Source organism: Mytilus californianus, unplaced genomic scaffold (assembly GCF_021869535.1).
Source record: "Mytilus californianus isolate M0D057914Y unplaced genomic scaffold, xbMytCali1.0.p SCAF_9, whole genome shotgun sequence".
Lineage (NCBI taxonomy): Eukaryota > Metazoa > Mollusca > Bivalvia > Mytilida > Mytilidae > Mytilus > Mytilus californianus.
Window position 1 is genome coordinate 91,255,419 of NW_026262745.1, and position 26,727 is coordinate 91,282,145.

The 26,727-nt window shown below is 32.1% G+C and overlaps 1 long non-coding RNA gene across 4 annotated transcripts; it reads right to left on the reverse strand.

The window, feature by feature from the left end:
- Window positions 1-26,404, reverse strand: LOC127714145 (uncharacterized). Of its 4 annotated transcripts, none has more exons than XR_007987572.1 (11): window positions 26,364-26,404; window positions 14,308-14,483; window positions 13,816-13,904; window positions 12,536-12,737; window positions 11,707-11,751; window positions 10,968-11,039; window positions 8,909-9,498; window positions 8,506-8,659; window positions 8,156-8,410; window positions 6,778-7,779; window positions 1-5,754 (listed from the first exon to the last, which is right to left on the reverse strand). It is a non-coding gene; the product is annotated as an uncharacterized LOC127714145 (long non-coding RNA). The 4 variants fall into 4 exon arrangements; XR_007987571.1 differs by lacking the exon at window positions 26,364-26,404 and adding an exon at window positions 25,989-26,172; XR_007987573.1 differs by lacking the exons at window positions 8,506-8,659; window positions 26,364-26,404 and adding an exon at window positions 25,989-26,172.
- Window positions 26,405-26,727: the final 323 nt, after the last annotated feature.

Sequence of the window (26,727 nt, forward strand, 5' to 3'; positions counted from 1 at the left end):
TTCAACTAAAACTCAAAATTTAATAATTCATAATTATAAAAATAAGTTTTAATAAAAACAAATATCCAACAGCAATGGATTGGACTTTATTTCAATTGCAACACATCCATACTCATAATAGTTTAAATTACTATATATAAAACACATAATTTGTGTTGCAGTAGATATCTTAAATCTCATACATGCTATTTGAAATAGTAGTGACATGCCACTGGACATTTAACAACCATCAGTCCTTTCAAATTGAAAAAATATACAAGTTTTAAAAAATAAAGATAACTTTTAAGTATGTTTCATACACCTCAATTGAAATTAATTTGGTTGTTAATTTTCATTAATTTTTGAAAACATTTACTTTGACCCTTTTTTCAATTGCTTCACATCAATTACTGTAACATAATAAATTGAACAAGTCTAATATCACAGACAAGAAATCTTAAATATCATTATTGCTTTTAACAAAAGTAGTTCATCCAAATGAAAAAAAAAAACTCTAAAAATCTTGTTAACCGTGAAATGAATATGCTCAGCAATTATAAATATCTAAAATATTATTCAGAATAATCCTTAAAGTGTATAACATCTCCAGATATCTATAAAATAAAACCCACTTTGTCTTAATGTTTCATTAACTTGACAATGTAAATACTTCAACTCAATTTTAATAAACTGTTAACACAGATATGTATCGCCTAATTGTAATTTTGATAATGCAAATGTTGAAATTAAAATAGAAATACTTTAATATGCAAGTTATGCAAATATTCAAAGTCAATGACTAAGACTGAAGGTACAGGGCTTAACAATCTCCATGAAATTAAAATGGGCCAATACTAATAAAACTGTATACCAAAAACCACTGAAATCTCACAAGTATTTCCCATCAAACAAACCTAAACACAAACATTAACATGTCAACTATGTTAAAGTTTTTAAGTCCATGATCCATAATGAGAGTGAGGGGTTATATAATCTCCATGGAAATGAAACTTGCAAATGCCAATACATTTGTATATCAAATATCATTGACTTAACATAAGTGGTTCATCTTTAACTGACCTAATCTCAAACTAATACATGTAAACGAAGCAAAAGTTTCAAAGTCAATAGACTATGGCTGAGGGTGTGGGGTCAAAAAATCTCCATGGAAATGAGATATGCCAATGATTATACAACTGCATACCAAATAGCTTTGACCTACCATCAGTGGTTCACCATAAAATGACCTAATCACAAACTAATACATGTAAACTATTCAGCAAAAAGTTTCAAAGTCAATAGACCATGACTGATGGGGTGGGCCAAATAATCTCCATGGTAATGAGATGTGCCAATGTTAATACAACTGCATACCAAATATCATTGACCTACCACTAGTTTCACCATAAACTAGCCCTAATCACAAACTAATAAAATTGAGAATGGAAATGGGGAATGTGTCAAAGAGACAACAACCCGACCATAGAACACAACAGCAGAAGGTCACCAACAGGTCTTCAATGCAGTGAGACATTCCCGCACCCGGAGGCGTCCTTCAGCTGGCCCCTAAACAAATATATATACTAGTTCAGTGATAATGAACGCCATACTAAACTCCAAATTGTACACAAGAAACTAAAATTAAAAATAATACAAGACTAACAAAGGCTAGAGGCTCCTGACTTGGGACAGGCGCAAAAATGCGGCGGGGTTAAAACATGTTTATGAGATCTACATAGTTGACGCCGATGCCAGAAACAGCATACCTATGTCTTGCTTTTTGATTCATTCGAGGCGAGACAAAAACCAAGTCAAGTTTGTCATTTAAATCATCATCAGAGAAAGAATTTTTTTCTTCTTTCTATTATCAAGAAAGTCCAACCATTATACTATAAAGACTAATTAACTTGTTAGAAAATAAAAATGTTGACTCTCAAATAAATAAGTAAAAATATGATGAAATGCAAAAAAGAAAACAAAATATTTCCTAAAGTTTACATTCTATAGATAATCTGCATCAAGGAAATTCATAATTGATTATAGAATATATTTTCCAAAAAGAGAATAATATAACAACAATGAATTGTATTGTATTTCATTTGCTACACACCAATTCTTATACATTTCCCCATATCTAAGCCTCGTCCATAAATTGCTGTAATGTGTCGTCAATTCACCATTGTTGTCTTAAGTGGAGCGAGGCAAGATGAATGCATGTTAAAAGCAAAGTATCAAAAAATTCAAAGAATTGACGGACATTAACTCATAAACCAATTTGCATAAAACTTTGGTGAATTGTTTACATCTATTGACATGAGCTCCCTTTCGTTTTTAATTAATTTAAGATTTTATTTTTAATAGGAATAATGAACTTTCTTTGAATTTTTTGATACATTGCTTTTAACATGCATTCATCTTGCCTCGCTCCACTTAAGACAACAATGGTGAATTGACGGAGGGACGGACAGAGGTATACCATAAATGTCCCAAAAACGGGCTATATTTTAGAAATAATTATATTCACAATAACATACTTAATTTATACAATATTGTTTTTACAGCTCTTTTCAAAATGCTAGCAAAACAAAGGTTTGGTTGCCTTGCTTTCTTTATTTAATATAAGTAGGCGGAGTTAAACCGGTGTATAGGTAATATTGATTATTTGATAATGTCCAACCAAATTTAAATATAATGTATACAACTACAAGTTAAAATCCTCCTTTTTATGTTGTTTCCAGATGTCAATCTTACATATCTTAATTACAATGCTTTGGCAAACATTGATACAACAAAGCTAGCAAGCCAAACAAACCTTGGTCTTGCTAGCATTATGGAAAGAGCTGTAAATTGATAAACATGTGTTTGTGTGAGTTTCAAAGAATATGCAATTTTAACTTTAAAACTATCTTTTTTTCATTATTTCAATCATTCTGAAGTGCACAACATGTTTTGATCTTTACATATGTTATCCGACACTTGTCAGAGGCAGGAATTTTTGAAGTTAAGGCAATTGTAAGCCAAAATGACAAGTTTCTTTTTAACCAAGAACACTAGAGCAGTTTCCAAAATTGGCTGTTTGGATTATGGGAGGCCCTTCTTTTGCAACCTAACCATCAATAATTTACAAATTTTAATTCAGAATGTCATTTTTAAAGATTTTGAAGAAAATGCAACCACCCACATACATTTACCATATTAATAATTGAGAGCCTTCAATTATCCCAAACAAAATTTTGAACAGCTATAAGAATGGAGATAACCAGAAAAACAAAATGTTATTCCCACAAAAACTTTACTACCTAAATTTGAATAGCTCTGCTATTGGGGACCAAGTAAAACCACGTTTTGACAATAAAACCACTGTTTTACATTGGCAAATGCTTCAGATACAACAGGTCATATTGTATGTGATAAGATTGAAGAGGATATGTGATCAGTTTCAACACACAAACACATGTTAATTATGGATTAAGGTAGATGGGGTGTCTAAATTACAATCCATAGAATTTTTTAATAATTTGCCAAAATTTAGTTTATATCATGTATTTTTAAAAAAGATAATAAAAAGAATGGGTCACGGGGCTTATTTTCACGCTACAGGTTGTGCAAAATTGACAGATTTTGTATAGATTATGCATGGAAAACCCAATTTTCTGCCATAAAACCAAAACTACACCATAGAATTTTGAGATAAAATATGAGAAGATAGCTCAAATATTATGCTTTCAGATAAGAAAAAGAAAAAATGGGGTCACCGGACCCGTTTTCTTGCTACATAATCAAATAGGTAAATTCCTTACACATTCTATTGTAAAAATACCTTTATCTGAATTATCTGCCCTTACATTTGAGTTGCCTCCCCTTATGTGGCAAAGTTGGAAAAAATTAAATAAAACAAAAGTTTCCTGTTTTTTGTAAAATACAACCATAAATATGATAAAACATGTCATTTTCTGTATTGAAATGAAAATTCTTACACATGAATTACCTACTACACTCAAAATTTGCACATTTTCTTAATGATCTAGACCGATTGTTTTATGGTATTTCAAAATCCAAGATGGAGGAAGACACCCTATCTACCTTAAATCACTTATATATAAATTATCAAAATGATGAAAGTGATTTCTCTGATTTTTGTGTGTTAATTTGTTTAAAAAATTAATATAAAGCCACATGGCAACTCTTTGATTTTAGTCTTTTAAGTTTCACAATATTTTTTTCATCAGAGAAAGCACAGCCATTAACAATTTAAGTTATAGGTTATTAGCCTCAAGTATACATATTTTAATCTCAAGATAATTTTTTAGATTGTAAATAAAAAATGAACATCTGCAATTTTGTGAAAACAATTATAACAAGGGCAACTAAAGACCTGTCTACAATAGAAGCTCATAGAGAAAATAAAGAGAACAAACATGCTCCAAGATACACTAACCATCTTAGTATCATGGAAAGATACAAGAACTATCAAAACTTCATGTCAAAATATCCAAAAATGAAAATAGATTTCAAAGACTTTGGCATTAAGCTCAAAAGACTCCAGAAATATGTCACCGATAAAAAATACTGGCGAAATAATAATAAGGATGGACAACAAAACAAATTTGTAGACTATTTTTCACTAAAGAATTGGGAAAAGCTGTCCAATGAAGAAAAAAGGGAACATACATTAGAAGACTGCAAAAGATGCAACACCACACATATTATATATTCATCACTACATTTGTCATCATCCAGTGATGCAAACAATCTACACACTTTGTGCAATGCTGCAACAGATTCAGTACTATCAATAACATCTCCGCAAAGCCATTCAAAAACAACTAGAGGTCTAAAAACTGTCCAGAACTTGGTAAAAATTATCCAGCCAATTGTCGAGGACAAACTTAAAATGAAGTTTCAAAACCAGGTCAAGGTGTCTCTTTCACCAATAAAATCACCTCAAGAAAAAAAAAAAGAATTTGAAAAAAATTTTAAAAGAAACCAGGAACTCATTAGAAGTTTCCCTATCATCACCTGGAGAGGACGTTTCTTCTTTTCTTTCGTCGGGAAAGTCATTTAACCAGCATACCAGGGATCGCATGGCCACTAGCTTTGAAAATAAAACAGATGCAAGAGAGAGAGTATTAACTCAACTACAGAAAGAACAACATGGAAAAATGCCAAAAAAACATCATGGTAATTTTTCGAACTACGAATTCGACAAAAGAAGTTTCATAAATGAAATAAAGGAAAAGTCTGAAGGCAGCTATGTTAACTGGTCCTTGCTAGCCAGAAGGTATAATTTAAAAATCAATGGCAAAGTTCCTCAAAATGCAGGCCAGGTTTTGAAGGCGTACACACTTAACATAGGGATCAATATCTCAAAATTTAAAACAAACTCACATATAGCAAGTAATGAATACACCAGGCGTATAAGAAGGGCAAGGAAATCGATTATTTACAAAAAATTAAAAGTTTCAGTACCAGCTGTAAGATCTGCCAAAAAATTAAAGAGCGATATTGACAACCAAAAAAAATCTGGAGAAATTGATATCGGAGAACCTATAGATCCTAAAACCATCATCAAAACTAATATTACAAATTCTGGTACATTAACTGAAGAAAAACAGGTCATCTACAGTCGAAAAATATCGCTTGACAAGATACGCATGTCTGTCCTTCAGGAACAAATCCAGCTTGGCATTCTTCGTCATTTCACTGATGAGGAATATTGCACCATGTCCAATCATGAACTTACAACAAGGTTCCAAAGGATTAATGAACCGATTCCTGAAAATAAAGAAGAAGCCATTACATATCTCAAGACATTAGAGAGAACAAGAAATATAAAACTATGGCATGATCACAGCAGCCTTTTAAATCATTCCCATATTTGTTTCACAGTTTCCTGGATATATGATCCAGCCAATTACTTGACCAATAAGGAGTATGAGGAAAAGTTTCCGAAGGAAAAGCCGATAAATGTTCAATCTGTTGTGGAAAAACCAAGAATGTACATATTTGGTCGATCAGGTATAAATTTTTTTATCTCTCGTATGTATTTCTCAATTCCAAGAATAGTTAAGGTATAAAAAAAGATAAGATAATTATGAAAAAAACTTACCCCGTTTATAAATTTTGCTACCAAATATTAAATTATAAAATATAGAATAACCGTACATTGTCTCGAAATATAAATGTTATTTCTACAAGGCTTAGAAACAGGAAGAAAGCGAGGCTGTGCCAACATTTCTACCTGTTTCGAGCCGAGTACAAATAATATTTATATTTCGAGACAATGTATAGTTATTCTTTATATACTGCAAGTCTTATACTATTCTTAATGAAATATTTAGGGTAAAAAACATTATTTTTAATTTGAAGCGAACGACTTAAAATTTCCGCGAACCTGTACGTTTTATTGACGTCATAAAGAAAACTCTATGGAAATGCATTGTCAACGTCATAAACAAGGCGATATACGGTCAGTGACTTTATATCACATATAAATATATGGTCAATGCAATTTGACTGCACAAATAGTACAGCTGCAGTATATATAATGTTTCTAGGTCCATAACAGAAATTAAATTCGTCACAGAATTCCATAATAGCAGACCAACTTCAACACATGTGCACACTTCCTGTAAAGTTTCAGGGATCTAGGTTGAAAATGGAAGGTGTTGATTACACAAATCTTGTACCCTACTTTCTAAATTTTGCTTTAAAATGACTAAGTTGCATTGATAATACTGGCAAGACAATTTCAAGTTTTCAAGAAAAGTCAAACAGTTAAAATAATGAATTTCTTACTGATATTAACTTGTACTTGATCAATCTGCTGTATCCACTTTATCACACGTTATTTCTGAAACTCTATAAAATCATCCTCACTCTCCAAGAAACACACATGAAATAAAAGACAGAAAATAAGGAATGGTATCCTGCATAAATCTACCAGTACAAAATAAATCATAATTGTTTATATAAAAATACATCTTCAACAATGAAAAAAATCATGATTCTTACAAAACTCAACAAAACAAAAAATTATAATACTTCTTGAAAATCTCAAGATACAAATAAATTAAGTTAGAGAACGGAAACTAAAAATTTTGCAATTTTTCAATTTATAAAGGGGCATAACTCTAGAACGGTCAAAGTGACGACACCAAAATTCAAACTTGATCTGTGTTTTGTGGTAATAAGCATTGTGTATAAGTTTCATAACATTTGGTTGAGGCAACTTAAGAGAACGGAAACTTTGCAATTTTTCCATTTATAAAGGGGCATAACTCTAGAACGGTTAAAGTGACAACACCAAAATTCAAACTTGATCTGTATTTGGTGGTAATAAGCATTGTGTATAAGTTTCATAACATTTGGTTGAGGCAAACTTAAGTTAGAGAACGGAAACTAAAAATTTTGCAATTTTTCCATTTGTAAAGGGACATAACTCTAGAACGGTTAAAGTGACGCCACAAAAATTCAAACTTGATCTGCGTTTTGTGGTTATTAGCACTGTGTATTAGTTTCATAACATTTGGTTGAGGCAAACTCAAGTTAGAGAACGGAAACCAATTTTGGGACGTACGGACGTATGACGTACAGACAAGGGTTAAACTTAATGCCCCCTCCGCTATGGCGGGGGGCATAAAAATTAACAATTATACTCAACTAAAGTTCTGTATTCTTACAACTGGCATGTACAATTAAAAAACAAATCAGATCCACCATAATTAAGATGTAATTATTATGTCAATGAATGCCATGATTATCTGCTAGCCTATGAGATGATTTTGCAATCCTTTAAATCTGAAAAGCAATAGCCAATGCAATATAAAGAGTATAAATTCAAGGATGCAAAAAATTACAAAATTCTGAAAATAAAAACTACTGACTAATAAAATATGGATACATAATTAAACTGAAGTTTTGTAAGCTTACAACTTGCAGAGAAGAGAAATTTTATGATGTCGTGCAACACACATTTTGGCTACAAATTTTTTTTAAACTTGTGTTTCTGCTCTAGCTTTGTTTTTTTGTGTCTAAAACATACAACTTGTGTCGTTAGTCCCCAAAAAATAATACAGACCTACCTTAACATACAAGCACTTTCTTTAAGGGTGGCATTAATTTAAAAAAAAATGATTAATTTTTAGCAAGTAGTGATGAAGAACAAGCAGCATACCTGAAAAATAGAGTTGATGATCTGAGAAATATTACTTCCCCAATACATCATGAAAACATTGAGGTTTACGACTGTCTAAGACTATTTAGTGGAGATGGGCCTGCTAGGCAATTCGAAAGCGGCCAACAACATGGAGGACACTATCCCTGCATGTGTGGTGTGAAAGCCGACGAGTTCACAAACTTGATGCACTGTTTTAATGCAAAGGTACTAGACTTGGACGACAGATGTAGATTGGCTTTATCTTCCATAACCCTGGAAAAATTGAAAAATGGCAACTTAAATCCATTACGAAACTTGAAAAAAGATGAAATTATGGATGAGCTTGACGCCAGACATGTACAATTTACCTGCTCCTTGAAAGGTGATCTTCAAGATATACTTAATTCTGTAATGCATGGTATTGGAAAACCACCTGCCTTGATGCTGCCAAATCCAAAAATGACGTCTCATGATCTCAACATAAAAAATTATGAAATACCCTGCTTTGAACCACTCCATGACCTGGCAAATATGATAAAAAATGTAATTACAGAGCTTCCTTACCAAATAAAAGATCCTATAATCCAGAAAAAGTTAATACAATTCTCTCATACCACCAATAGTGAAAGAAATGAAATTAGAGGATCAGATGCCAGATTAGCTCTGATAAAACTTTCTCAATTTCTTGATGAAATTAACTCTGAAAAGAACATTGATGAGAACATTATACAAATGGTAAATGCGCTGGTGGACATTGTAAATATTTCTTACCTGTCTAGCGAAGGGAGAACACCAAAATTGATACTTCGTCTCTATAACCAGACAATGTTATTTGCTGCAACATGTAGAACCATTTTTTGCAGTCCAGTAAAAATGACTGCAAGGAAGTTTTTTGGGAGCCACTTCCATAGTATAACTATACATCTTGCCGAAGCATTTAGAATATTTTCTTTGAGGTCAATCCTTACAGAGGAACAGGAGAGATGTTTCGGTGACCTCAGAAGAATCTCAAGAAACACCACTAACAGGCAACCAGGAAATATTGCTGAAAATTGTATTGTTAGGTTCAATTACCAATAAAAGGAAGGACATAAACAGAACTCCTTTCATATGCAAGACTCATTCATCAGCAAGCAAGCAAGGCTATTAAAACAGCATCCAAGGTCTGTATTTACAGCTCAGTTCTTGAAGACGAGGCCAACATTATTCCAGTGTCACCTCGAGAGAATTGCTGATTTTATGGCTGCTGGCAGAGGCACATGGTGGTCATTTTACAATGGTGGCATTGTCTTCCATGATGGTCCAAATGATCCAAGTGATAGGTCCGAGGGTCCTACTTTACACCACTTCAGGTCTTCAAACTTAAAAAAAGAGCAGCAAGTCTTAGAAAATGTCTGGCATGATGTTGTTTCAAAATATAAAAGTAATATTTTGCAATTGCCCTTACCAAAATTGAAACTGTATGATGATGATGGTCAATTAACATACATTACGGCAAATGTGGATTTAATTGATGAAGGTATTAATTGTACATATAAATGTAATTTTATAAAGTTATTTATTTACTATATAGTATATTTAATGGTTGAAAGCTTCAATATCTACAATGTTCACTCATAATTGATTTATATTTCACAGATGATGCCAGTTCCATCACAGAAAACAATAGCGTTTTGGAAAAAACAAGTGTGCACCTTCAACCTCAAGGTATTTAGAATTGAAAGTCATAAGATTTTAGTGTCTATGATCAATACATTTCAATTTAAGGATATTAAGTTGTAGTTTAGAAGTTGTTAAACAATTTTTATATTTAAGATTATATAAGAGTAAAAAGATCACCTTACCTGTTAATTTTGCAGACATCTTCTTACAAGTAGAAAAGTTAAGTAATCATTTTTCTGTTTAATTCTTTTTTACATACCTTTCAGAACATTTTACAACAATTCATTTTTCTTTTTCAGTTGAAGATAATGGCAATAATGATGATATATCAAACCCTGATATTAATAAAATGGATACTAATGATTATGGCAAGTTTTTTAAGTTATATAAATTATTATTGGTCGAAAACAGAAATTCCTGTAATTGATAATTCTCAATAAATAAACGTTTTCAGTACAAATAAGGGCATTACCAAAATGACAATTTGTTTTCAAATCTAAAATAAACTGGACATGTAACAATGCATAACATTGTTCAAAAACATTCTTGAACAATTTTAAACGAAGCCTTAAGCAGAGAAAACTTGCACTATTAATTTTGTTGTTCAGTGAACCACAAAATAAGGGTCAAATTTTTGTTATTAATACAATTAGGAAAGACAAAATCTATGTGGAAACCCTTATTTAGGTAGTATGGTCATCTTTCACCTTCTTTGATTATAAATAACAGAGAACTTAAGGTCCAGATTTTTAATCAAATAAGCAAAATTTGACAAGGAATGCAGAAAACTAGTTTGAATTTTCATTTATAAAACAAATTTATATTATAAGATTTTTACCTATTTATATTAATATTTTATAAGCGAAGATTACATTTGCTTGATTTTTAATGTTTTTAAATTTGTATTTTAAGGGGAGGTTACTCTTAAATAGTGCATTTTCTAAATAAAAGCTATCTTTTCATTTGTAGCTTGAGAAAATGCTCAGTGACCATCAATTGTATTATATTTTTTGACATGTCACACTATATATAGATCTTTGCAAATTATGAACAAATTGTATCTTTTTTAGTTAAGACACCCATACCACCTTAAGCCCATTTTCGAATATCAGATATTAATCATGGACCTGGTATACAGATGCATAGAAAACAAATCTGTAACACTTACCCTGTTTTTTTCTTGATCTTCAGATGGAAAACTTGATGAAGATGACAAAGCTGCCTCTGAATCAACCACATCCTACAATTTAAATGATATAACAGCTGATCATCAACAAACTGAAAGTGAGCGAACATGGTTTTTAAATGAAATACATTTTTTTAAATCAAAAGTTTCATGGAAGTTTTTCAGTTATTTTCCGAAGTGTAGACAATGCTTTACCATAATATGTTCCACCTTGGACAGGCGTATACAAATTTTATCATTATCAATTTCAACTAAAAACTAGGCCAGGGATTTAACCTGGGACCTGCTCAACACACCAGTTGAGTTGCTCTACTATCTGAGCTACCTAGTTAGCACTATTTGTTATTTTCTAATAATCATCTCAAGTCTTAGATGTTTTATTAAACTTTTAATTTTTCAATAGGAACAGCAACTAATTTCAATGACCTGACCAATGGAAGAAAACCAATTGAAAAGATGGCACCACCCAGCATTATTGTTAAACATAACTATAAAGTAGGGTATGCCACTCTCTTAACATGTCAAATATTTAACATTGTCAGAAAATTGAGAAAAAATCTTTTTTTGTTGAATTCTCAATTTTTTTTTCTCTGTAAGTGTGAATCAATCTGCTGAAAAGATACCATCAGCTTAGAAATTGGTCCATTCAAAATTTGTTCATTTGAAATTTTTTGCAGACGGCATAATGATATCAAAATAAAACAAGATAAAATATACATACCAAATTTCTCACTCTACCATCAATATTTTTTTTTCAGAACAAGGACTAGACATACAACAAACAAAAGAAGATGAGAACAAACAAGTTAGATGCATGTATAAATCATATATCAAAGGTACATACAATTGTTTGTAATCTTAAGATTTTAAATAGCATTAATTAGCAAATTGAAGAAAAAAAAACATTATTTTGAACAAATCATCAAATATATATATGGGAAGTAATATTACTCATATTCTTTTACCCACTTACAAATGAAGCAGATAAAAAATCTTCATATAAACGAATATACAATTAAGGGGAGCGTTGTGATCCCACTTTCATGTTTAACCTTGCCACATTCTGTATGGATGTGTCTGTCTCGAGTCAGGAGCCTGTTATTCAGTGGTTGTTGTTTGTTGCTGTGTTGCATAATTTGTTTTTTTCGTTCATTGTTTTGGTACTTTAATTAGGCCATTAGTTTTCCTTGTTTGAATTGTTTTACATTTGTGATTTTTGGGATTCTACAGGTGACTATGCAGTATGGGCTTTGTTCATTGTTGAAGGCAGTACTGTCATCTATAGCTGTTAATTTCTGTGTCATTTGGTCTCTTGTGGAGAGTTGTCTCATTGGCAATCTTGTCCTTTTTTTTTTATGTGCATTGAAATTAAAATAAGATCTACATATCTGCAATGCAAGCGGCATATATATATATTCATACCTCTTACAGACAAGAAAATAGATGTTGATGTACTAAGTACAACAACTGCAAGAAAGAAAATGGGAATTAAAAGAAAATTATTCGAAGATACAGGTAAATACCAATACATTCAATTCTATTATACATACCTTACTGTTGCAATAAGATATTTTCATCACCCTAGACAAAATGGTTCACATATATATCTGCTGTACTCGAGCCTGTTTCTCCTGCATAAAACTTGATACATGATCACAATAGCCTATTCATGCCATTTATGCTTGCCAGTTTCTTAAATATATGATCCAGCAAATCCCCACGCCAGATAGTAATTTGTGATTTCTAAATGTTCTGCAATATAAAAAAGTAGCTCTGAAGAAAGCACATTATAAAAGCCACCTTCTCATACAGGTCATATTTTATTAATAATAATATCTCATATCTTATTTGATAATTCTTCCTCAATTCTTTCAATCCAGAAACACCTTTTCTAATGAATAATCTTACTTGTAGCTTGAGAAAAATAGCATAGCGACTCGTTACTTTGTAGACTTTTTATAAAAAAAACACATTAAAATCTACATGGTCAAGTATACAGAAGATTCTTTCTCAAGAAAGATTTAGTGGTGATTTAACTTAATTACATCTTAAAACAGTAAATTTGTGAAAACTGTTATTTAACACCAATAAATTTTATATAAAGAGTCATCTGACAGTTTAGATTTATTAAACAGTAGATTATCTATCTTTAAATAATAGACAAAAGTTGCAGTTCATTGTTGTGCTTTATTTCTAGCTATGTTGGCCATGTTGGTTCAGGTTGATGGAGACTTGTCAGTGACAATTTTTGATACAAAATATGCCAATAAAGATTACAGTAAAGTTTGATTCTAACTGGCCCTATAGTTTTCCAAGTCTATAATAATTGCATGCTTCTAAATATATTTTTGTTTCAGTTAAACAAGATTTTGTAAATTTAAAGAAATTACCAACAACAAACAAGATGAAGATGGTGGAGAACTTCATTGTTAACTCTAACAAAGGTGGCTTTGCTGATTACAATACATTAAATTTTTTAAGGCAAAACATTCAGAAAGCCAAATAAATGTTATTAAAAATATTATAACAGAGCTTTCTTTAATCCTCGAAAAAAAAAAACACAATTCTGGCATACCACCAATGGGGAAAGAAATGAAGTTATAATCAGATGCCAGATTAGGTCTTATAAAACTTGCTCAATTTCTACACAATTTCTTGATATTTAACTTTGAAAAGAACATTGATGAAAACAAGCAAGGCTGCAAGTGGCACTGATGAGCAAAGGAAAGCTCAACAGATTCAATATCAAAATACATATACATCTAAGGGTTGGGTAATAATGACTTGGACTGGATTGCTAAAATTTGAATCAATTAAAAATCTAGCTTACCCTTGATTATTTGGGATGCAACGGTTAATATTCTTTTCACATTCACCAGTTTTCCCTTTTTAATGCATACTTGACTACCATGTCTATTCCTACAAAATATAATAATTTATGAAGTTTTAAAAAGCTATGGTCAAGTGATTCATAAGTAGTTTCACGATAACGACATAAAGTGCCATATTCCAATAGATCAAGGACCATAACTCCTGAACGGTATAGGGAAATTCATTAATATTGAACTTGACCCCAATTTTGTTATCCGTTATACCATAGTATAATATGAAAGCATTGCATTAATCTGAAATACAAAATAATATACTATATAGACATGTTAAGCATAAAACAATTAATACTGTATATATCAATTTTCAGTGAATTGTTTTAAAACTGACATCTTTTCGAATTCAAAGTTTGTGTTGTCTTATCTTTTATCATTTTAATAAAATTTATAATATTAGTCAATCTTAAAATTTGTTATTTGGAATTATTTCTTACTTCAGCTGTGGCAGATGTTCCAAAACATAGAACTGATATGGACTTTTGTATTGAACTACTTGGCGAAACAGATGAAACTAGAAACGTCATTAAATATCAGATGTCATTAGAAAAACATCCTGGAAATAAATCCTTTTCCACGTCTCTAGAAACAAATATGGCAAAACTGCAGACATCTGTTAGTAAAGAACACAATCAATTAAAAAATATGTTGCTAGATGCACATACTGATATTGATGCCTCTATCAATAGAAAAATTCGTAAGGGTTCCGCGGAACCCAGTGTCTCGCCTACTTTTTCTGTTAATCGCAGGCTCAACAAAAATGAGGAAGTAAATCAATAAAAAATATTCCTCTTGATACTATCTTTTGATTGTAAGAAGCTTCTGTCCAAGTTTGGTAAAAATCCAGGATAGTTTATGAATCTAATAAATGTTTAAAAACTTTACCTGCAGACTGAATGTAATGTTAACTGGAAGAAAACTACATTTCCTTCTAGATACTAGCATTTGATCATAAACAAGCTTCTGTCCAAGTTTGGTACAAATCCAAAATAGTATAAGAAAGTTATTAAAATTTTAAAAACTTTAACCACAGAGTGAATGTGTTGTTTCCTGGCAGAAAATCTAAGTCCATTTAAAAGTAAAATACTGAAAAAATGGATTTATCTTTTTACAAAATTTCCTTCTAGATACTAGCTTTTGATCATAAACAAGCTTCTGTCCAAGTTTGGTACAAATCCAAAATAGTATAAGAAAGTTATTAAAATTTTAAAAACTTTAACCACAGAGTGAATGTGTTGTTTCCTGGCAGAAAATCTAAGTCCATTTAAAAGTAAAATCAGGAAATACTGGATTTTTTTTTTTACAAAATTTACTTCTGGATACTATCTTATGATCATAAACAAGCTTCTGTCCAAGTTTGGTAGAAACCCAGGATAGTTTAAGAAAGTTATTAAAATTTTAAAAACTTTAACCACAGAGTGAATGTAATATTTCCCGGCAGAAAAACTAAGTCCATTTATAAGTAAAATACGGAAAAAATGGAATTTTATTTTTACAAAATTTACTTCTGGATACTATCTTATGATCATAAACAAGCTTCTGTCTAAGTTTGGTAGAAATCCAGGATAGTATAAGAAAGTTATTAAAATTTTAAAAACTTTAACCACAGAGTGAATGTGTTGTTTCCTGGCAGAAAATCTAAGTCCATTTAAAAGTAAAATACTGAAAAAATGGATTTATCTTTTTACAAAATTTCCTTCTAGATACTAGCTTTTGATCATAAACAAGCTTCTGTCCAAGTTTGGTACAAATCCAAAATAGTATAAGAAAGTTATTAAAATTTTAAAAACTTTAACCACAGAGTGAATGTGTTGTTTCCTGGCAGAAAATCTAAGTCCATTTAAAAGTAAAATAAGGAAAAACTGGAATTTTTTTTTTACAAAATTTACTTCTGGATACTATCTTATGATCATAAACAAGCTTCTGTCCAAGTTTGATAGAAACCCAGGATAGTTTAAGAAATTTATTAAAATTTTAAAAACTTTAACCACAGAGTGAATGTAATATTTCCCGGCAGAAAAACTAAGTCCATTTATAAGTAGAATACGGAAAAAATGGAATTTTATTTTTACAAAATTTACTTCTGGATACTATCTTATGATCATAAACAAGCTTCTGTCCAAGTTTGGTAGAAATCCAGGATAGTTTAAGAAAGTTATTAAAATTTCAAAAACTTTAACCACAGAGTGAATATTTGTGGACGCCGCCGCCGCCGACGACGACGACGCCGACGGAATGTAGGATCGCTATGTCTCGCTTTTTCAACTAAAGTCGAAGGCTCGACAAAAATCAGAATAGCAGAAATGTTAATGAAACTAGAGGCTCTAAAGAGCCTGTGTCGCTCACCTTGGTCTATGTGAATATTAAACAAAGGACGCAGATGGATTCATGACAAAATTGTGTTTTGGTGATGGTGATGTGTTTGTACATCTTAATTTACTGAACATTTTTCCTGCTTACAATTATCTCTATCTATAATTAACTTGGCCCAGTAGTTTCAGAGGAGAAGATTTTTGTAAAAGATTACTAAGATTTACGAAAAAATGGTTAAAAATTGACTATAAAGGGCAATAACTCCTAAAGGGGTCAACTGACAATTTCGGTCATGTTGACTTATTTGTAGATCTTACTTTGCCGACATTTACTGTTTTTTACAGTTTATTTCTATCTATAATAATATTCAAGATAATAACCAAAAACAGCAAAATCACCTTAAAATTACCAATTCAGGGGCAGCAACCCAACAACGGGTTGTCCGATTCATCTGAAAATTTCAGGGCAGATAGATCTTGACCTGATAAACAATTTTACTTCATGTCAGATTTGCTTTAAATGCTTTGGTTTTTGAGTTAAAAGCCAAAAACTGAATTTTACCCCTATGTTCTATTTTTAGCCGTGGCAGCCATCTTGGTTGGTTGACCAGGTCACGCCACACATTTTCAAAACTAGATAACCAAATGATGATTGTGGCCAAGTTTGGTTTAATTTGGCCCAGTTGTTTCAGAGGAGAAGATTTTTGTAAAAGATTACTAAGATTTACGAAAAATGGTTAAAAATTGACTATAAAGGGCAATTACTCCTAAAGGGGTCAACTGACCATTTCGGTCATGTTGACTTATTTGTAGATCTTACTTTGCCGACATTTATTGTTTTTTACAGTTTATCTCTATCTATAATAATATTCAAGATAATAACCAAAAACAGCAAAATCACCTTAAAATTACCAATTCAGGGGCAGCAACCCAACAACGGGTTGTCCGATTCATCTGAAAATTTCAGGGCAGATAGATCTTGACCTGATAAACAATTTTACTTCATGTCAGATTTGCTTTAAATGCTTTGGTTTTTGAGTTAAAAGCCAAAAACTGAATTTTACCCCTATGTTCTATTTTTAGCCGTGGCGGCCATCTTAGTTGGTTGACCAGGTCACGCCACACATTTTCAAAACTAGATAACCAAATGATGATTGTGGCCAAGTTTGGTTTAATTTGGCCCAGTTGTTTCAGAGGAGAAGATTTTTGTAAAAGATTACTAAGATTTACGAAAAATGGTTAAAAATTGACTATAAAGGGCAATTACTCCTAAAGGGGTCAACTGACCATTTCGGTTATATTGACTTATTTGTAAATCTTACTTTGCTGAACATTATTGCTGTTTATAGTTTATCTCTATCTATAATAATATTCAAGATAATAACCAAAAACAGCAAAATTTCCTTAAAATTACCAATTCAGGGGCAGCAACCCAATAACGGGTTGTCCGATTCATCTGAAAATTTCAGGGCAGATAGATCTTGACCTGATAAACAATTTTACTTCATGTCAGATTTGCTTTAAATGCTTTGGTTTTTGAGTTAAAAGCCAAAAACTGAATTTTACCCCTATGTTCTATTTTTAGCCGTGGCGGCCATCTTGGTTGGTTGACCAGGTCACGCCACACATTTTCAAAACTAGATAACCAAATGATGATTGTGGCCAAGTTTGGTTTAATTTGGCCACGGAGTTTCAGAGGAGAAGATTTTTGTAAAAGATTACTAAGATTTACGACAAATTGTTAAAAATTGACTATAAAGGGCAATAACTCCTAAAGGGGTCAACTGACCATTTCAGTCATGTTGACTTATTTGTTAATCTTACTTTGCTGAACATTATTGCTGTTTACAGTTTATCTCTATCTATAATAATATTCAAGATAATAACCAAAAACAGCAAAATTTCCTTAAAATTACCAATTCAGGGGCAGCAACCCAACAACAGGTTGTTCGATTCATCTGAAAATTTCAGGGCAGATAGATCTTGACCTGATAAACAATTTTACTTCATGTCAGATTTGCTCTAAATGCTTTGGTTTTTGAGTTATAAGCCAAAAACTGCATTTTACCCCTATGTTTTATTTTTAGCTGTGGCGGCCATCTTGGTTGGTTGGCCGGGTCACGCCACACATTTTTTAAACTAGATACCCCAATGATGATTGTTGCCAAGTTTGGTTTAATTTGGCCCAGTTGTTTCAGAGGAGAAGATTTTTGTAAAAGATTACTAAGATTTACGAAAAATGGTTAAAAATTGACTATAAAGGGCAATTACTCCTAAAGGGGTCAACTGACCATTTCGGTTATATTGACTTATTTGTAAATCTTACTTTGCTGAACATTATTGCTGTTTACAGTTTATCTCTATCTATAATAATATTCAAGATAATAACCAAAAACAGCAAAATTTCCTTAAAATTACCAATTCAGGGGCAGCAACCCAATAACAGGTTGTCCGATTCATCTGAAAATTTCAGGGCAGATAGATCTTGACCTGATGAACAATTTTACCCCATGTCAGATTTGCTCTTAATGCTTTGGTTTTTGAGTTATAAGCTAAAGACTGCATTTTACCCCTATGTTCTATTTTTAGCCGTGGCGGCCATCTTGGTTGGTTGACCGGGTCACGCCACACATTTTTAAAACTAGATACCCCAATGATGATTGTGGCCAAGTTTGGTTAAATTTGGCCCAGTAGTTTCAGAGGAGAAGATTTTTGTAAAAGTTTACGGACGACGGACGACGGACGCAGGACGACGGACGACGGACGCAAAGTGATGAGAAAAGCTCACTTGACCTTTCAGGTCAGGTGAGCTAAAAATGGAAAATATACTTCTGGTAACGGATCAATGGGAAAGAAGCTAAGAAAAGAATTGTATAATAAGATTTATAAATTTCCATCTTTTTTGTTCACCATAAAATTTTCCAAACTTTCATTAACATTTCTGCTGTGGTACCACAGCAAACAGTTATCTGATTTAAGAATATATAGTCTATTACCTTGTGAAGCTGTATCACATACCCTGGGTCACTGTTGATACAGCTCCTCAATGGTCCTGTTGTGTTTAATAAATATATATCAAACTAGTGATGATTGTCCTGTCATTCAGAGATTTTTCTCAATTTAACATATTTTGTTGACAATTCTGATAAAAAATGTCATTGAATCAATGTATTATACTAATATGCATGCTGTAGTAGTTTTAAAGGTATTTTGCACTTACCAAAACTCAATAAAGCAAAGTTATGTTCATTAATTTTTATTGGCAGAAATGAGGATTAAATGTTCATAAATTAGTTCATCTTTTTCTGAAATGAGGTCATTTTAACAACATTTAAATTTTTCAATGATATTTCAAGCAAATAATATCAAATTGAATACTTTTAAAAGCCTATTTATGGTTTAGCAAGTGTTTTGCTGTACAAATGTATCATTGTATACCCAAATTTTCAAGTTAATATTTTGAAGTGTTTTCCCCAAGCATGATGCCATGCCCTTTTTTCACTTCTTTGGATCATAATTGAAAAAATTAATAGAGCCTCTTGTTTTTTGTGTAAATTAATTCATAAACCGCTCCTCTCTATTAATTTTTTATTTAAAAAAAAAAGGTCTGTCATTGTTTGTCGTGCAATTTAAAACATAAAATAGATATGTCATAAAACAAGGGATCAAAGTTTTTTCTTTTCCGGTGACAAAAACTAATATCAAAAGATTCCAATTTTAGGAATCAAAAGTTTACTCCTCCCATTAAAGGTGAGGAGAGTTGACCTATGTTTGTTTTATCCATTATATAATAAATGTCATAATACTGTCATATATACATTTCCAAATGCGAAAGCGCCTATGTATCAGATGTATAGTGTATATCATGTTTCCATCTCTATCTTTTACCATATTTTATAAGGCTTTCACCATTCATCTGATGTTCATAATTTATTTGAAGATTGGTTCTAATTTTCTTGAAAATAATTTGCATTTCCAGATGTTTTAAAAATTTCATTAAAGGGATAGTAGCTACGATTTTAACAAAATTATGACCAAGTTCTAGAGCTGCTAAAATCAAAGATATGTACTAAAAATTAACAATAAGATCTCTGGAATGTTTATATGAACCTCAGAAGTGATAATAATTGATCATTAATATCATGTTGCCTGCCTATTCATCTCATTAATTATGCATCAGGTTTACTTCCCGAACTTTGTAAGAAGTTGATTTTTAATTTCTGCTAAGTTGGGAGATCACTGCCCGTAAATTTATAAAGATATTTTGGACAATAACGATTTCAACACATCGTGATTCGTTAATATGGGATCTGGAATAGTTTAAAAATGTAAACATTTCGTATTGTCGGCTACTTCTGCGTGACTTTGCCTGCACGACAGGCTTTTTTTAAGTGATTCTAATGACCGATCTCATCGCCATTATTTATTTTAAATTTACAAGAACTTGTCTGCACCTCTTTTCTGTTCCTTTTTCTCACAGAAACTGTAAATACACGTTCCATTCCCACGATTACATTCCTCTGTTCAACATTTTCCCTTCGAGGGACAACATGCGATTGCGCATTGAGGACTGTCGAGTTATGGTCAACATAGGTCATATGAATAAGGGTTGGCTTAACATCGAATTTTTGTCTGGTAGACAAATATTAAATTCAGGTGTAAAACATTAAAAAGCTTCTAAATGCTAAATGGAAAGTAAACAGTGATGGGTTTATTTATACTTAATTAACTTTTTGTACGAAATCAGGCATATAGATTAAAAAAATAATTTTGATGAAAATCGTAGCTACTATCCGTTTAATCATTAAGTCAAAAATTACAAAATGTGAAGTTTATATAAAAAAAACATTTGTCTGCTCTTTGGTCGGGTTGTTGTCTCTCTGACATATTCCCCATTTCCATTCTCAATTTTATGTATGTTATCAAAACAAAATAGAAATGGTCAGTGGATGAAAAATCACAATTATTACATTTGTAAATCTAATTATATATAAGGTCCGAGGACACAGTTATTGTCCTTTCATTTTCATTGTCTACAAATATAGTCCCTAGTGTGGACAGTGTATAACTTGCAAATTTTGTTCATACACTTTTCAAATTTATTTCTTTATATTTTATGAATTAAATTTTAAGTATGGAGATGAAATTACATTTAAAAAAAATTTGGGTGAAGAATTTTTATGTAAAGTAGTGATTTGGTCCAGTTAAAAAAGGTCAAAAATTAGTATTTCTGAAGTTGTCAAACTGAATTATAGACCCCCTTAACATAGAATTGTCCATATTTTGAGTTAGAGCTGGTAGATTTTTCAATAATTTTGATATTATTTGTACAAAAGTAGTACACTACACTGTAAAAATATTTTTGAGATAGAGCAGGTACGATTTTTTTAATCTGAATTTATTGTCTAAAAGAAATGCACTACGAAATAGCTGTGTTCTCCGGCCGTATAACCATTAATTCTCCATGATAAAAGATGTGAAATATGAATAAAGCTGTCCCAAAATTTACTTATTATAATTAATATGCATCATCATTTTGACTTGCAAGCGAGTTACATGTAATATATTATATAAATTGAAAAGTAGAGAATATCAATTCAGGACACAAAATCAATCCATGAACATGAAAGATGGCACATATGTATATATATATATATATATATATATGCAAGGTAAAGGAACAGTGCTTTTAATGCTGGTCTTCATCTTGAACTCATAATTCAACACAAGACAATATTCATGCCATAACTGAGCAATTAGTATTTAATCTACTAGCCTTCAACATGTTCAAACAAAATATCAACAGTTGTCCCTATACACATTTGATAATTTTATTATTCGTATGATTTGGTTCAAAATATAGGTTGTTGTACTGTTCCCGATGTAATCATGCATATCAAATATAGACAGGTAACTATCATATTTCGACCGTAAACCAGTTTTTACAATGGGTAAGCTTAATTCAGAATTTGGATGACGTCCGCTGGTTAACAGTAATAATTTGGAATGATATGAAGTGATGATACTGGGTTATTATCTGAGTAACATATGCATTGTAAAAACAGCCAACATGAAAAACTACAAGGTTTTCATTATTTTCTCACACGTAAATATTTACTATATGCTTTTTATGTGAATTGAGCATGCACAAACAGACAACATAGCTAGTCTTCTCATTATTCTCAATATTATGTTCACAAATTAAAATGAACTGCTTTGCTGAGCACAGCTGGATACGCCCACAGAGGTCCAACCCTGAACAGTTGGGGCAAAAATGCAGTGATCGGGAAGGACTTGCACTTATCAACCAGAAATGGTGCATAGAGTGACAAATGTAAGCGCCCGCGTGGCGCATGATATTTTTCACTTCGTTTTGAAACGTTGAGATATTGTCAAATGGATTTCCGATCGTATTTCGTGCCGCCATGTGTGAGTACACAACTGTGTAGTGTTTACTCCAATGATAGGAGCACATATATATTTTTGGGACATCTCAGGTGTTTTCCTATGATAATAATAGCAAAATGCGGTATGACTGATTACCCAAAAAACGTAGTTAACCATTATTCATGATATAATTTTTTATAAACAACTTTAAATTTGTGAAAATTGGCTAGTACAGGCGAGAATTCTTCTCTAATTATAACCTTTCAAGTAAGCTTGCTATTATTTCGATTGAAAAACCCAAAAGCCTTTTTAAGAGTAGCATAGTATTTGTCTCCATAAAAGGGGCTTAACTGTCCTTGTCATTTTTTGGGGTCTTTGGCTCGTTTTGACATTTTGTAAACATGCCTTCAGCGAATTGTTGTTGTGTCTTATCAATTAATGTTGCTCTCTACTGTTATTCTTGTCATCGTGATGAAGTAATAATAATACAAGTGCAGATGAAATGCCAGAAACTTCCTCTAATACGGAACGTCTGGAATAAGTATGGTATCGACGAAGACCCAAATTTAATGTAAAAAAAAACATGAACATGAACAAGGGAACAGTACCAGTTTTTACATTGTAAATAAAGGTTATCGTAAATATTGCCCGGTTTGGAAGAAGTTATTGTATATTCATTGAAATTGAAATTACAAAATCACAGGAACAATATCCATGATATTAATTAGAATCATACTTGCAAGTACAGTGAAATATACACTTATTTTATCTTTTGTTTTTATTGTAAATGAATGGCCCACTCATTTGACAACATGGCCCATTAATTCTAAAAATGGCCCATTGAATTTATTTTTGTGAGGGCCTGGGCCCATAGAGAAAAAATCCTTCCAGATCACTGAAAATGGACAGAATATTCAAGCTTGATAAAGGTCTGAATTTGGATTGTAATTAAATATTTGACATATTACAGGTTTCTGAATAAATGTAGACAAAGAACTTGAAATTGGTTATATGAATTGAATTGATATTCAATTAAAGATTTCTTGCTGTTGCGCAATACAGTATGCTGTTGCGCAATACTTGGTAAACCTGTTGTCAGACTATAAACAAATAAAATTTATAAAATTCTAATGGGAGCTTACATCAATAGATATAAACAATTCACCAAAGTTTCATAAGAATTGCTGAAAGCATTTTTGAATTACATGTACATGTATTGTCTGAAAACTGGAAAATCCCCCCCTTTTTAATGAATAAAACCCCATAACTCAGAAATGTGAAATCTAAAATTTATAAAATTCTAAAGGGAGCTTACATTAACAGATATAAACAATTCACCAAAGTTTCATAAGAATTGCTGAAAGCATTTTTGAGTTACATGTACATGTATTGTCTGAAAACTGGAAAATCCCCACTTTTTTAATGAATAAAACCCCATAACTCAGAAATGTGAAATCTAAAATTTATAAAACTCTAAAGGGAGCTTACATCATGAGAACTGCTGAAAGCATTTTTGAGTTATTGTCCGAAAACTGGAAAACCCCCCTTTTTTTAATGAATAAAACCCCACAACTCGGAAACATAAAATCTAAAATTTATAAAAAACGAAAGGGAGCTCACGTCAATAGATATACCATAATACGTCCCGTAATTGGGCGTATAAAAAGGCAAAGATGCATCCACTGATTGTATAAAACTTGTTTAGCTTTAAATATCCAAAATTAGTATGGAAGATACTACAGCATTTTGTACAGGGACTGATATACATTGTAATTTGAAAGAAAATGTTTCTACTTTTACGGATGTACAACAGGATGAATCTGTGGTTGTGGCAGATAAAGGTACTAAAGCAGTCACATCAAACCAAAGTACTAACACTAAACAAATTGTTTCTACCCAGACACCTTAGCATAATTCACTTGAAATGAACTCTACTCCTGTACAAAGTGAAACTGTCCGTCACTCACATTCTAAGTGCGACCCTAATCTGTGACAGTTGTTGACTCTAGCTTGGAACTAAGCACTAAAAACATTATACCATGCCATATAAGTGTCTGTGAGAGAAATCTTACTGACAAGGAAACTTGCAATAAATCTCAGGGTTGTATGACCGAGTTCAAATTAGAACATGAAAGAAAATTGGAATGTTAAAATAATAAATAACATGTACATCGTTAAAATATGTTGAACACAATGATTTATTTCTTCCTAATTCATACGTTTTACGACACATTTTCCAAATTGTCTAGGGGCCCAGGCCCCATTTGAAAAAGGGTAGGAAAATCACTGATATCTAGACTAAAGTAATATGAAGAATGACAACAGAGCTTGCGATTATGAATGATATTAGTAATCATGGTGAAATCAATGGTATATACATGTATATTACAGAAATTCAACTCCGGTGTAAAATTTTCTTCACCCTTAAGTCCAAATAATTACGCCATATTAGATATGAAACTTGGGGCATGTAAATATATTCTGATGTTGTTTTCAGACTTCTTCCTAGGTGTCAGAATGCAAATAATCATGTGTAACTGAGCCTATGGCAGGATTAGTCCTAATAATTATGATGACTTGAAAGGGTTTTTTTTTTTATTTGATGTGTCCTGCAGGCATATTTTTTTGGAAGAATGGCAGGATGTAAATAAGTATATATAACTGAGCCTATGGCATGATGCAAATGAAGTATTTGTCCTTAATACTGCATATTAACAAGGCGGGAAGGAACTAGGCACAGCCACAGGGGTTTTTATTTTATATTTTTTTTTTTTTATTTCTACTATTTCCTAAAAGATCACAAGAGGGATTTTTCATTGGGACCAACCCCCAAGGGTGACTGGGGAATAGAAGTATGGTCACCATTGGTCTTCCTCCGACCGGCAGTAAAACCCGTGCTAAAGTGGGGCGTCCGTTTGGCTGTGCGGGATGTACAAATTTGCAGCCACGTCCGGTCAGAATGGGGACGTTAAATCCGATGCCTCGTGTAAAGAGAGTGCCACGCTCTTTGCACGTTAAGAACCCTTGCAACAACTCTTTGAGGGGTCCGTAGGTGACCTGTTGCAAGGCTAAATTTCTGTCCCTATCCAATATACCCTCATTTCCCGTGGCAGTCTAAATTTCTCCGACCTTAATCCCTTAATCTATTACAGAACCTACCTATTGTATTTATTGTGAACTTGTTCTCGTCCTGAATATGCATGAAATATTTGCCACTGGACGTTAAGCAACCAACAATCAATCAATCAATCATTGGGACCATAGGATTTACAAACCCCCGTGTTTCGGTGTCTTTAAAAAAACGACGGCTACTGGTTGAAATTAAATATTGCAGCACGTGGTCAAATTTTTCTGTTCTGTCCAAAGGCAAGGCACAAGTCATGCCGCCTGCATTTTAGCACATTTCTACATTATAATACCTGATAACGATAAAATAAACCATGATTAGCCTTCTAAAACATGTTTTCTCCTGACAATGGACCATATTGAATACAATTTTCGATTCGTTGTCATAAGTTTGTTCCACCAGGTCGTTCAAATCACAACTAACAAGTGCTCGGCTGCTTCAATTAACTCCAATTAACCGACTTGCAAACTGCAAGCTTCGCGCCTACATTGAATTTCCAAATTAGGTAAAAAGTGGGCGGAGCTTAAACTCCGCTTGCGATCATTCTTTTGATAAATACAGCTTTCACTCGAATTATTTCCATTACTTGATGTGAAAATACATTATTATATGAAAAAAGACACCATATGAGATATATTTTAACATTTATGTGATGCGCGTAGCTTACCTATTGCTTCATTTATTACTGTGTCTGCAACGACAGAAATCGCCCGCCATTCTGAATTTTGTTCCTGATAGGGGAAATAACTCGTGCACTATTTTTTTATTCGTTTTTGCGGGAAAACCACCTTAATGTCGCTGCGAAGATTTTATAAATTCTCTATATGATTTTGATCATTTGTTTTATAAGATGAAATAACATGTTATAAACAATTCAAATATATATTATTTTCAGAGCCATGACAGCTAAACTTTCATGCAGATGGACGAAGAGAGGCATAATAAAGTTTGACGACGTCAAGTTCAGTGTTGGAATCAATTATCTATCAGCGTATAAAAGTACCGGGGAGTTTGTGGTTGATAAAGAGGAA